The sequence below is a fragment of the Mauremys mutica genome, chromosome 2 (genome assembly GCF_020497125.1).
Source record: "Mauremys mutica isolate MM-2020 ecotype Southern chromosome 2, ASM2049712v1, whole genome shotgun sequence".
Taxonomy (NCBI): domain Eukaryota; kingdom Metazoa; phylum Chordata; order Testudines; family Geoemydidae; genus Mauremys; species Mauremys mutica.
Window position 1 is genome coordinate 175,121,905 of NC_059073.1, and position 15,153 is coordinate 175,137,057.

General features: G+C 38.8%; 1 protein-coding gene across 1 annotated transcript in view; it reads left to right on the top strand.

Moving 5' to 3' along the window:
* The window catches only part of GABBR2 (gamma-aminobutyric acid type B receptor subunit 2), a 940,989-nt gene that overhangs the window by 77,959 nt on the left and 847,877 nt on the right, over nucleotides 1-15,153 (top strand). The gene's annotated exons all lie outside the window — the stretch shown is intronic.

Below are 15,153 nucleotides of genomic sequence, written 5' to 3' on the forward strand. Positions count from 1 at the left end.
TACTGAGTGCACTGCCTCCCAGCAACTTGCTTATACAACTGGGAGGCTGGGGATGGTAGCTCTACCAGCTCATTATATTGAGGGACCAGGCTGTCACTCTGCACACTGGCTGCTGTCCCTCAGGAGGCAGGGGAAAGGAAATGAAAATGTCCCTGTATCAGGGTCTGAAAACACTGATATTGATTACAAACACGTGGAAACAGGTCAATATTTAAAACCTGAAGGTGGTAGGGAAGACAGAGCCATGACAAGGAAGAGGGGTAGAGGAGGAATGAGCTCTGGAGTGAGCTGGTGGGAGAGGTCAGGGTAGAGCAGAGCTATGTGGAAGGAGGTGCATGGGGGTATTCTGGGTATGGAGGAGTAGGGTTTTAATGGAATCATGAAGGAGGAATACTGCTCTGAAAGAGACCAGAAGGGGAAACAGGATTGTGGTGGGGATAGGGCAGTAGCATGAGAGACATGAGGGCTGCACAGGGGCCATAAGTGGAAAATACATATCAATACTGTTAGCCTCCATCTGAATGCTCTATGAAGAGAGATCAGTGTTGATACTTTCTTATTAAAAAGCTGGGAAATACTCTCACAAAAAATCTTGTTAACTTTGAGTTAAGGTTGCTATACTGCATATCCCACCAATTGAAATACTGGAGGTCTGTGTTCTTGTGCAACTTTGATTCATAGGCGCTGACTCCATGGGTGCTCCGGGGCTGAAGCACCCACAGAAAAAAAATCAGGCCCCACCGATCAGTTCCCCCCACCTCCCACCCATCCTAGCACCTCCTGCACGCTGCTGAACAGCTGTTCAGCAGCGTGCAGGAGGCGCTGGGGGTGGGGGAAAGAGGAGGAGATGGGGCAGGAAGAGGCAGGGAAGAGGTGGAGCAGGAATGGGAAGAGGTGGGGTGCAGGTTTGGAGGAAGGGATGGAGTGGTGGTGGGGTTGGGGGTGGAGCTGGAGGCGAGCACCCCCTGGGAACTCAGGAAGTTGGCGCCTCTACCTTGATCAATTAGGACAGTGAATAGCACAGAAATGCTAGCGCCAGTCTTAGAAGAAGTGGCTCTAGAACTCATGATCTCCTAGGCCCCAATCTTCAAAGGCAGGTAGGCATTGAACTCCCATGGGAGTTAGGTGCCCAAGTGCCTATATCTTTGAGGATCTTGGGTCTGGTTCTCAGTGTAGTCCCAAAAGGTATTTTGATTGGGGGACGGGGGAGAGGAGCATAAGCAGGAAGAGGAGGAGGAAGAGTGTCTGTTTCCCATCAGTAAGTTCTGCTTTATGTGTGGACTGATGAAGTGAGATGTGGGCACAACGCATATGCAGTGCGAATGGCAGAGTGAGGTGTTTTGGCAGCAAGCCCAAAACAAGCTTTGCTGTTTGAAACATAGATGGGAAGTGGTAACATTCTGTAGTGCATGTCTTGGGTCCAGCCAAAGACCCCAGGACCATCTCCTGGTCAAATTTGTAAGAATTCCAATAAATCATGGAGGCAATAAGCTCTTCAAAATTAAGGTTTTTTAAATAATGGATAGTGTTAGCAAACTGCGATGTTTATTAAGTTCCCTGCCTCTCCCCAAATAAATGGGTGCTGTTTTGAAGCTATTCAGTTTTGGGATATTAGAAGTAGTCCCAGTGAGATGGATTAGTGAGCTGAACACAAGTGAAGCAGTTCAACGTGCATGATGAATGCAATTTATGTGGAGGTCAGAGTCATGTGATATGTGAAACTGCAGAAGCACATGACAAACTAATTTATCATGCACTTCTGAATGCATTATCTGTTGTTTGCCCACTAAGATATAATAGTGTTATCAGTAATCCATCTTCCTGTGGTGACTTCACATATTCCAAATCTCTGAGATATATCAAGTAATTGTCTTCTATTTTAACAAAATTTCCAGAGAAGTATTTCCATCTTCATCCTCAAAATGTGGACAAAACACCTCTCTGAGGCCTGGGATGGGCAAGATTGAATTCTGGACCAAGACCTTTCTATACATTCAAAGGCCAGTAATTCTCATCCCAGTAGGGCTCAAAACAGGAGCTTAATGTCACTAGAGGGAGGACTCCCTGCTTCCCAGTTGGATGCAGAGGTATAACAGGATAAAACTGAAGTAGAAAAAATGGGTGGGGTCTACAGCAATTAGCCAGTCTGTAAGGCAAAAACTATAGAAAGCAAAAATCTGATGATCACATCTGACAGTGTCTACTGCTGAAATTGCTTCTGCTGCAGTGTCTGCTTTCTTGAGTCTGTGGCCCTGAGCTGGCCTTCTGTGGAGGTCTTCTCTCCTCCAGAAGGCATGGCTGGGGATGGGTGATAGATGCCACTTGAGGTCTTAGGCCCACCCCTTGCACAGTTCTGTCTTCAGTGGGGATTGAATCGGGGACTCAGCATGAAAAGTACAGATTGTACCAACTGAGCAAAAGAGTAATTCCACCAGCAGATAGCGGTGGCAGGCTTTTGAGCCAAATTGTGTGCCAGTGTAAATTCTTCCTGCAGAGAACTTGACATTTATCCTACGTCAGTAGTGTCCAAACTGGGGTCCTCAAGTATCTTTAAGAAGAAAATATGTTTAAGAACTGAAAAGTGTTCCCTATGCTGTGTCATGTGGGTCTTTTATTTTTACTGAAGTGTTTTAAATCAGCCCTGTTTCCACAGGGAAGGGACAGTGTGTATTACCTTCCCAACTTCCCCTGAAGTCCCAGAAGCAGCTTTGAGGGGAGCCAAGATTGCTCTGAGTATATGTCATCCCTTCCATGCTACAGTTACTCAGTAGTTTCCTACTGGCTGCTTGCTTCATCTCAAGGATAAGAGGATCTGACTCCAAGTCTAAACTCTCAGGGATACTTGGATCTGGGGTATGTTTCAATCCACCTCTACTATTCCTCTCATCTTTCATACTTAACAGTACCTTAGTTCTTATGAATATCAGAGAAGGGACATCTCATTTATAAAGTAGAAATTAAAATAAGTTATTACTTAGATCAAAGGTTTTTATGAAGAAAGAATGGTCCTGGCAGACTGATTGTAAGATAATGAAACCCTGCTGATTCATTGCATTGTATGCTCTATTCTCAAGGCTATAAATTATGCAACAACAATAAAAAAAATACTGTACTGATTTTAAAAATGAGCAACAACTGAGCCTTTGGTACGAATTTCATAGTATGTTAGTGGATTAGTTCATAATTATGTGTTTGCACAGTCTATTAGAGTACATGTTCTCTTTTACTGACAAAATGGATGGCTTAAAATATTTAAGTTTAAATTAGTTCTCATGGGTGATGAGAAATGTAAAGTGCTATGGAATTTTTGGATGATTAAGAGAGTTTTTTTATATAATTAAATTATAACCACTTTAAGTGCAATAGGAAACCTGATGTTCCAAAACACATTATGTGCCTTTTACTGAAAGAATGATGATCCTTGGTAGGAAATTATACAACAATTCTATAGGATTTGCTCATCATAACAATTTTTTTTTCCTTGGAAACCTTTTTAAGATGTGGATTTTTAAAATTCATATTAATTTAAGAATTTTTTTAAAGTTCTCTTATCAGTAGTGTGCAATTTAACTCTTTTGTAACATAGCAAACTTTTATGCATAACCTTATTTGCTGCAAGCATCTTATTTATTAAGATGACAGACATATTTTTCCTGTTACTTCAACATAATTGTGTGTATGTGCAAAGAGAAGACTGAATAAAAGTAAGAGGATTGGACGGCATGCTGTTCCTCAAAGACTGCACTTGAATAAATAAGGAACTGAAGAAATTCTGCATTTTTTTAAAGCACACAACATCCAAAGCAGATTTTTCTGGCTGCTAGCTGCATGAATATATGTTGTCACATTACAAGATTTATAACAAACTGCCTGCACAACTCTTGGGATTATATTCTTAAATTCTTCATTTATCCTTCACAGGAAAAAGATTTACATCAAATCTGTGTACACATATGTGTATCACAAACATTCTGCCTACATGGCAATAGAATTGACATTAAATGCCATATTTGCTAGCCATAGAATGTGCAGAATAAATTCATTTCTTTAGGTCTCTTCATAGATGAATGAGTAGGGAGCCAAATTTCCTTTTTCATTGGTCCAACTACTCTGTACTTAGTTGACTGGTCACTTTATGATGGAAATTAACTTGCTAGCGTAATACTGTTGGACTCTTCTTTGGGCTATATTATATATATCTACAACCTTAAATAATGGCCTGTTTATAAGCTATGCTGAAGGTCACAGATTTAGTCCAAGAGTGGCAACAATAGGAGCCTAAAATTAGGTTCCTAAATCCATGTCCATTGTCCTCCTTGGAAACAGTTGTGTATTCAGCACTTTTGATTATAATTCTACTTACTATAGCTTTAGGAGTCTAACTTGAGGCTTCCGTTTTCTAAAATCTTGGTTTTAGGCTCTGTTGTTGGTCTAAGCAATAGAGTACAACTGACTAGATGTACTTTTATACGAACTTCCTGAAAGATAAGGCTTAGGGTGTCCCAGTGAGTTCAATAGCAACGGCTTGGGGAGAAGCCCTCTACCCATCTCACCTAACTGCTGAGAAGAGAAGGTTTCTGGGATTATACCACAGTTATGCCCCAAAACCCTGACTAAGGTCTCCTCTTTAAGACCAGTCTCTCACTAGCTGCTGAATTATAGAATTTGAAACTCCATCACCTTCTAATTGCTGGAAGGAAAAAGGATATTTTCAAAGCTTCCCAGCTACTAAAGTGCTAAAGAGGAAGTGTCTTCTCTACTGCCTTTTCCCCAGCCATCTCTATAACTCCAGTGCCCACCTCTGCTAGTGCTCAAAGCTTTCCTCAGCAGCAGTAGCCCCATGCAACTTCCATGACACTTCACTGGTGCCCATAGCAACATTGAGCAGCAGCCATGAAACTGACCAGAGTATTCATTTCTTGGTAAAGCTGTGAGAAGGAGACACTGATACTATGTATTTGCAGAGTAAAGAGCACAACACTGCCTTGGTTTCCATTAATTTTCAATTTGGAAGGTTTTCTTTGCAATCATGAGGGTTAATAATTTACTTATTTTAGAAATAAAATCTTAATCTGTAGAAACTGGTGGCTTAGGCCCTAACCAGGAAAGCTTCCCACTCACCAGTAGCAAATGGATTTTTCAAGTTCTGATTTTTTTTAGTGGCAATATTAAATACATCTACTTCTTTTAACCAGGTTACTATTTCTTATCACATCAGGGAAACTGATAACCTTCAGATAGTTGTAAATTAGATACAAACCTAGGATAGTATAGGCTGTTATCTTGTAATTTGAGTTCCGCTAGACTTTCAAAAATAGTAGAATTATTTTAGCAAAATAGGAATCTGTCATTCTAATCAGTGTAACCATTTATTATCTCATACATTATAATAGACACAGAGAACTTGTAGTATAATGAAGTGCTTCAGATTACTGAAACTAGATCACTTGATTTTGTTTTGTTTCTCAAATTAAAAAGCTCCAAAAATGAATTCTATTACATTTTTCTCTTAATATCATACATTTATTCTGCAATCTGAGATACACGTGTAACAACACGTACTATGGTGTTCTGCTCTGTGTATGCCTGGCAAATGGAGTCCATGAAAATCATTTATATTCAAGATGTACAGTGAATGAAGTCAATGTTAATCTAGAGCCCTGTGCACCGTACAAAATTAGGGAAGGAGGGGGGCGGGGGGATTTCTCATTTGAGAAACCAGATGTGATCATGTAATTTAAGTCTCCTTTAATTCCACCACTCTATTACTCCAGTTTCATGTGGATAAAAACTAAAGGAATTAGAGCACTCTGGAGTAAGAGTGGAGAATCATACTCTGTATCACAGTAAACAAGCACAAAAGGCCAGTCATTTCTTGGCTTTTGAGAGTTTAACTATGCAACATTTGCTGTCTCTTATTGTAGAGTGGAATTTTAGGTGAGTTTAAGAGTAAGAAATAAGAATTATTTAGCTAAACTTCACTAGTTCCCTTGCTATATAAATACATTCTCTCTTCCAATCACCTTCACATTTTTTTTGTAGCCTTCAGGATATCAAGCTATATTTTCCTGCATTATTTTCTTTTCCTATCTCCTCCATACACTTTCCCAGGTTTCTTCTGCTTTCTTTTCCCCATTTTCTACAATTTACTGTGTACCTTACTGACACTTTTGCTCCCATCTTACATACCTGTACTGCAAACATTCACTTGAGAAGGTACTTTCTGGCTTACAATGTGTTACTATGATTACGGCAGACATCGTTAGGTGGTGCTGTTATGCTAATTTTCCAAGTTTTGTTTCTTGGCATGTGAACAAGTTTAGTCTTAAATATTTGTTCACTTTTAGTTGTACAATGTTCTGGGTAGAGGGAGTTTTTCAGGAGAATTTGTCTATGCTTTGGTTTTTCAATCCATTCTTGAGGTAGAGATTCTCTCTTGCAAATAGGAATTTGGTATTGGGCTGTGTTTCCTAAAATAATGGATTCTCTGGATCTTGTTTCAGGACTAGTGTATGTGTGTAAATGAAAAAAAATTACACTTAGATACCACACAGACTCCATTTCACTGCTCTCTCTTCCATTGGGAAGCCAACTTGGGAAGACATCTGTTAGTGCTTGGCTGAGGGGCAATGCGGGTCTTGGGACAAGACATTGGTGTTCGAAGAAGGGCTCCACTAGTTTCAGTTGCTCCAAAATTATTTTATCAAAAGGTTCAGTTACATGAATATATTTCAGAACCTTGACAATTAATTGAGTTTTCTCCTCTCTTTACAGAATATTGCACAGTTGCCATATGTAATGACTTGCTTCATTATTTATAGGATGATAGAACTGGGATAATTTACAGCATTATTTTTCAAGTCTATATTACAATTGTACAGCAGACTAGTCTGGAAATAACCCAATTATGTTGTGATCAATATTTCACAATTTAACAGTTACTGCAAATCTTCTGTTACACAGAAGAATGCATTTTTCTTTGTCCTTCAAAGTGTTACTTGTTTTAGAATGATTATGCATATTTTAGTAAAGCTTGTGCTGATGTTTTTAATAAATATACTCATAGAATAAGATGTATACTTAATTCAGAATGATTTTCTTTCGCTCATACAAAACTTTCAGAACTATTGTATTGTCTGTTACTCATGAGATTTGACATTCATGAAAAGAAATACTGCATCTCTCATCTGCAATTGTATGTCCCATATAGTATTGGACGTGCAGCCACTTTAATTTTAAAATGAAGTGCTTACATAGTATAATGTAGAAGGTTAGTGGCCCCAGTGCAGTATTCTGAGGATGAAATAACTGCAGAATGTTAGTTAACAATGTTAAATAGTATATTGTACGATAAATAAGGTGCGGTGAAGGTGGTTAAAGAGGTTGCTTTGGTGGAAGGAATTCTGCCTTCATTGAAGTAGTTTCTCAAACTCTTAGGTCTCTACATAAAAATAGGCTGAAATTGTGAAAAGAGATTGCAAAGGACTGTATGTGTACAGACACACTACTTTTGCAGATAAACCGTTTCCCCAGCACACATTTGCAAATGCACAAGCAGTTACGTATAGCACTACACATTTTTTCTTGCATGTCCCTACCTTGATAGCGTCTGCATGTGAGATTCCTTCATAATGGGACTCCTGCTCTGCAATATGGCTTCAAAACTTTCCATGACTTCACCAGCAACATCATAGAAGCCATCATGGCTCAGTTACAGGTCCAATACTGGCCAAAATTAGCAGAAAAAAAACCTGAATTTGGTTGCTTCTATGCCCATGGTAGTGACCCAGTCAGTACTGAAGGATGCTTCCATTCGACTTTCACTACTGAGAAATAGTAGCAACCTGTCAGTTTTCAAGCATTTTGATATGCTCAGGATCAACTTCATCATAGTAGTTTTTCTCTTGCACCATGTCTGTCTTCTACTCTGAAACAGTCAATGCAGTACAACTCCCTCAATGACAATTTCCTACAGTACAATGGTGATGGATCTAGAAAGACCTGTAAAGAAAAAAAAATGCCTGACATGTCAGGCATCAGTTCAGCCTATGCTTGTGGATTTGACCTGTCTCATACCACTAAGTTGAGATCTTGGTAGATCTCATAAAATAAGCAGAAACTCTCCACCCCAGTAGATTGCTGAGGAAAGCCCAGCTGCTTCTGGAAATGGGTTAGTCATGATTCAGCCTGTGTCACTTTTATCTCATTAACCTCAAAATCTCCCAGAAAAATCCTCCTCTTTTCCTCTGTGTACACATGAGAAATTAAATTAAAAAATACCTTTTCTCTGAGTTAGATCAAGATAAAAAATCAGGGTTTTTTATGAAAACTGTCACACAACTTCAATTCCAAGTTTCCTTTCTAATAGGGACCCATAGTTAATCTGATTTAATATAATGGAAACAAGATCATTTTGTGGACTGGAACTGGGATTATCACTGTTGATTAAATATAGTTATTGAAGTATTTCCATTATAAGACCCAGTTTTCAGTCACTTTTATTCTCTCAAAAAGTTTGCCTTTTTGGCTGAAATTTTCCAGGCTTAGTCTCTGCTTAAAGATGGGTAATCGTGGAAAGGCTAAACACAAACAGTTCAGCCTTTTCTGAGTAGCAGGAGAATGAATACATATTTCTTCCCCTTATTCAATTATTTTAACTTTTTTTTACAGTTGTAGTGCTGAAACAGCTGACAATAGAAAATATAAATGTGACCATGCAATCATTCTTATAATAAAAGTACCTTTTGATTATTCTGGTGAAAATAGGTTTACATTTGACTGGGTACACATGTACATGACTAACTTAACTACACAGTAGCCATCATTCAGCAAAGCATTAGACATGTGCTTTAACTTTAACGATCAGTATTTTCAGTCTTCAGGCGAAATATGCACGTGCTTAAAATTACAAATATGCTTACATGCTTTCTGAATTAAGACCAATGTGAGGAGCAGAGCTGCCTCCATCATTGTACAGTTAAAGGTTCAAACTGAAAATGCAGTTGCAGGAACCTCTCTCATGCACTGTGCTTGGAAATAAATGTGTTAAAGCTGGATGCTGATCCTGGCAGTTACAGGCCAGTAAGCATAACTTCAGTACCAGGCAAATTTAGTAAAGGACAATTATTCAGACACATAGATGAACACGATTTGTTGGGAATGAGTCAATATGGCTTTTGTAAAGGGAAATCACACCTCAACAATCTATTGGAATTCTTGGAGGGGTGAACAAACATGTGTACAAGTGTGATCCAGTCTACTTGGACTTTCAGAAAGCCTTTGACAAGGTCTCTCACCAAAGGCTTTTAAGCAAAGTAAGCAACCATGGGATAAGAGGGAAGGTCATCTCATGGATAGGTAATGGGTTAAAAGACAGAAAACAAAGGGTAGGAATAAATGGTCAGTTCTCAGAATGGAGAGAAGGAAATAGTGGTGTCCCCCAGGGATATGTACTGGACCCAGTGCTTTTCAACATACTGATAAATAATCTGCTAAAAGGGGTAAACAGTGAGGTGCCAACATGTGCAGATGTTACAAAATTACTCATGATAGTGAAGTCCAAGGCAGACAGCTGAGAGTTATAAAGGAATCTCACAGAACTGGGTGCCTGGGCAACAAAATGGCAGATGAAATTCAGTGTTGATAAATGTAAAGTAATGCACATTGGAAAACATAACCCCTACCATCCATACAAAATAATGGGGTCTAAATCAAATGGTAACACTCAAGAAAGAAATCTTGGAGTCACTGTGGATAGTTCTCTGAAAACATCGCCCAAAGTGCAGCAGCAGTCAAAAAAGATAACAGAATGTCAAGAACTATTTGGAAAGGGATAGCTAATAAGACAAAATATCATGCCACTATATAAATCCACAGTATGCCTATACCTTGAATACTGTGTGCAGTTGTCATCATCCCATTTCAAAAAAGATATATTAGAATTGGAAAAAGTACAGAGAAGGGCAACAAAAATGATTAGGTGTATGGGTATGGAACAGCTTCCATGGGAAGAGAAATTAAAAAGACTGGGACTTTACAGCTTGGAAAAGAGACAACTAAGAGATTATATGTTTGAGGTCTATACAATCATGAATGGTGTGGAGAAAGTGAAAAGGGAAGTATTATTTACCCCTTCACATAACACAAGAACCAGGGGTCACCCAATGATATTAATAGGCATCAGGTTTAAAACAAACAAAAGGAAGTACTTCTTCACACAATGCACAATCAACTTTTGGAACTTGTTGCCAGAGGATGTTATAAAGGCCAAAACTATTAATGGAGTTCAAAAAAGAATTAGGTAAATTCATGGAGGGTAGGCCCATCAATGGGTATTATCCAAGATGATTGCCTGGTCTGTTTTATTATCTCTGAAGCATCTGGTATTGGCTGCTGCAGAAGATATGATACTGGGATAGATAGGCCATTGGTCTAGGGTTGCCAGTTTTGATTGGAAATATTCCTGAAGGTTTAATCACATGACATAATTTTAAATGAAAGATTAATCTTTAATTCCTGGAGACTCCAGGCCAATTCTGGAGGGATGGCAACCCTACATTGGTATGACCCAGTGTGATCATTCTTGTTTTCTTAAATGTCAGTAACATTATTTTTTAAAAATCATACAGTGTGGGAATAGAATTCTAGAGCCAATGGCCTGGACAACTATTGCAAGGTCCACTCCAGAAAGATTAGATTGCAATCTTCTAAACAGGCACTTAGAGAAGAGATTCAGATTGGTGCTGTTATTAGGAAATCCAGGAGTAGTTGAGGCTAACAACCGGTTACCAAATTTCACCAGCAAAAGGAGAATACACATCCTCAATATACCTCAACTGCTTTGTCTAGAAGATTTATTTTGTCTACTTCTGTCTTGTGTGCATTACATTTCAGATATCTAGCCCTTATTACAGCCCTGCACTGGGATAGCAAAGAAATAGGTTCAGAAGTGGATGGTGGGGGAGAAAGCTGAGTGGCATCATTCCTGCTACTGCAGCCTATATATTTCCCTCTCTCTCTCCCAGTAACCTCACATATATGTTTAATGAAAGGATACAAAATAGAAACCTGTATGACCACACAAAGAGGCTGTCCTTCAGGCAGATGAGCAATTGCTTAAACCTAACCTAAGAGGAATGGACATCACCAGTCTAGTGTGACTCTTTCCATCACAGTCAAAGTACATAGGCAAGTCAACAAAAGCTAATGAATATCGTAGCAAAGGTTTCTGACTGATCATAAACAATCAGTAAAGATACCAGCTCACCAAGAAGAAATCAATTGGACTAGCCCTTTCCCATACTATCTGCAAAGATGAGATTAAAAGTTGCCAAAGAAATCAAAGACTTCACATGATAACAGATAAGAAGTCTTTAAAAGATAAAGAATAATACATGAGAGAAAGGAAACTAGTTAGTCAAGTGGTCATCTTCAAGAGGGAAATTGGTACCTTGCCCTACTATACAGAGGTGTTAACAATCTCCATAAAAAATGACTTCCAGATGCTTTCATCTGCTAGAAGGGGCAAGTAAACATACTGCATGTGATAGGCTACAGATTCCAAGTCACTTTTCTGTCTTCTCAAAGGTTTGTACTAATGTTGATTGTGCATTCAAATAAACACAATGTGTCCAGTATTTTAGGTGTCCATTTAGAAACCAGGTTGTGACCATTTTAACTATTTGGCCAATATTATCCTTCATTAAAAGAATGGCTGAAAAGAAATAATATTTTTGCCCTTCAAGCAACAAGAAATGACTTGATCTAAGGCCCCAGTGTATTTTACATAGCTTCTGTTTTCAGTCTTTAAGTGTTCTGTTGTAACTACTAGCTTAGAAAATGCAGATGACGTATCTCATCACATAAATATGGAACAATATGGAGTTTAAAAGCAATTTGTTGCTTACAGAATAGTTCAGAGGGCAAGTTTTGGCTTGATGTTCTTCAAGAACGCTGTAAGCAATACCACAAGGGCTCATCAGTTCTCTAGTTCGCCAACATTCTATCTTCAAATCATAGAATCATAGAAGATTGGATTGGAAGAAACCACAGGAGGTCATCTAGTCCAACCCCCTGCTCAAAGCAGGACCAACCTCAACTAAATCATCCCAGCCAGGACTTTGTCAAGCCAGGCCTTAAAAACCTCTAGGAATAATGAACGACTTTCTAGAATTCACAGTAAGTAATGTCACAGCAAGTTAATATTTTAGGCTTTTTGGAAGGGCCTTTGTGAAAAGTCCTTTTAACTTATTGTTTTTGAAAAATAAGACAATGCTGCTTTTTTCATTCATGCTAAATATTATACATTAGGGTCTAGCATGGATTAATATTTAAAGACAAATATAGTGAAGTATGTTCAGGGCATATGCAATATGTATCACTGCACAGGATGCCACACTGTTGTGAGTTCTCTGCTTTGGGTATTAATTACTTGGACATGTGATGGGCTGATTAACCTGTAGTTCATACATAGGAATTTTGTCTTCAGACAGGAAACAAAATGTGACAGTCTCTGAAGGTCCCGATAACTGCTGTAGTGCTGGTCGCCATTGTTACTGATGTAGAAATGTATCATTATACTCACCACAACAACCTCCCTCAGGAACTCTAGCTTGCTCCAGTTCACCCTGTCAGAACTTCAGTAGCTACATAGCCTAGCTAATTTGTGCCATCCCCTCATTAAACACTCAGCCTGATTAAAGGTCCAGAATGCTCAGTCACAGACACACAACAAACAGACCAAACATACAACTCTCTGAGCTAGCTGCTTCTCAGAAACTCCCTTATTGGCCCACCATATATGTGTCTGTACCTTCAGTAAGGCCCTAATCCCTGACTGAGACCTTTAGATACTGTTGTAATACAAATAATAATGTGATATACCTCACACACAAAATAGATGCACAGACTAAAATGGAAAACAGGACTGATGGTCTCAGAAGGGCAAGCAAGTAATGCATTGTCTACTCCAACAACATGTTGATGACAATGAAGTGTAGATTTCCATTCTTCACTGAGGCAATGCCACCATTACTAAAATGTTAGATTGCCTACACTTTCATGATGTGTAGCTGTTGCAAACTCAACTGAAACAAGACTAAAATGATGATCAGAAGGGGAAAATGGATTAAAGAACTACTCAGGATGCTTTTCCCTCTTCCACTGACAGCATACAGACCCTATTTGTTAAAATGGTACAAAGCCTTGCGGTCCCGTTTGACTCCTTACTAAGTTTGGATAACCAGATAGTGTCAATGTATAAAAATGTCTTAATTCACTTCCAACTTGACTGGAAACTTGCCCATTCATGCTGGAGGAGGACCTGGTCACAATGATCCAAACATTTGTCACATCAAGACAGAATAATTCATTGTATCTGAAGCTGACTGGGAAAATGATACACAGGGTCCAGCTGGTACAATATGTGGCTGTCCTTTTCCTCCATGGTTTATTCCATTGTGAATGCATCAAGCCCATGCTCCAGTCCCTCCATTGTCTCCCAGTCAGCTTCCAATACCAGTTTAAGGCCTTGATCCTTATCTTCTAATCTAAACAATGAATGGATCAAGCCTAAACTTCATGAAAGACTGCATTCCAAACGTAGGTAATTGCACTCTGTGCCAAAGCATGGCACTAAGCCCAAAGCTCACGAGAGATGGGCTCAAAGCATGCTTAGTTTAGAGGATGTGGCTATAGAACAAAGTTTCTAAGGAAATCTGTCAAATCCAGAGTCTGAACGTCTTTAGGAAATGCTGCAAAACCTTCCACTTTGATAAATCCTGTTAACCACATCAAGAATGATATGTACAATACTTAACCCCCTCCCTTCATCTTTCTGCTTTAAAAGTAGAGCACACACAAACTGGAAACAAAGAGGTTTCTATATACTGAAAGAAGAGAAAACTACATGAAGCCCACCGGGGACCTTCCTATTGCTAGTTTATTATACATAAAAAGTGCTCAGGTACCATGGTGTTGGGTGGCGGTATAAAACCCTTACATAGATTGTGGAAGAATAAACAAGGCAAATATGCAGGGTACAATGTCAGAATTCTTAGTGCTATAAAATAAATTACATAGCGAAACCATGCAAATAGAGGTGAAATCGCCATAAAATGTATGCCAAGTGGGGAGTGATAATTCCACAGATGAGTTTGTCTTTATCACCACCCATTGGGTTAGGACTGTGAAAAGCAAAGAGAAAAAGTGGTTTGCACAAGTAAAACTTCAAGCATCACCCGGGCAACCATCTCAGACGTTCAAGTGTCAAATTAACAGTGTCTCTGCGACATAATGAGTTTAATTATTATTGCAAAATTGTACAGAATAAATCATCCAAGATGTTGGAAAGCAACTCCAGGCTAAAATTCCACAATAGCCCATTAATGTACTCACTGAGATACTGCACATTAAAATGTTCATAGATGGGCAAATTCCACAAACTAGATTTTGAAATAATTGAAATTTCACCAATGATTCTGCTTTCAGAAGAAATGAGTTAAAAGTTGAATGAGGGCTACAAGCAATTGGTGACGTATTGATATGTAAAGCTATGGACAGTTCCAGCATATGCCTTTAACAAAAAGGAAAAATGCTGGATGCATAAGGGGATGTTTCTGGCACTCAGATGCCACAGTGTAGGGTGACCTTATAAAAACCTAGATAGATTAGCCAGAGAACTTGGATGATTTACTAGAGAATATCACTTGAAAATCAACCCTGAGGTAAAATCACTACTACCACCACAACCACACAAAGAAGCAGTTTCTTTGTAAAATGAACTAAAAAAATATTAAATTACCTTGTGGAGATGGAAGACTTAAAAGAAAATCACACATCCAACAGACTGGACTGGCAATATGCCAATTATAATTAAAAAAACAGGCAACATACATATATATCTCTATATAGACTCCCCACTACTGAATGATGCTCTAAAATGCTCCCATGATCCCTTACTAAAAACTGAAGAGATACTACTAAGAATCACAAAGGCAAAAGTCTTTTCAGTTTTAAATGTCCAAAAGCACTAATGCTCATAAGTAATAATAAAGAAAGCAGTTATTTGTTGACCTTCTGGACTCTTTTGACAGTAGTGTTTGGCTATCAATGACGTTTGGCATTTTTCAGGTGCCTGAACAGTGCCAGTGACAT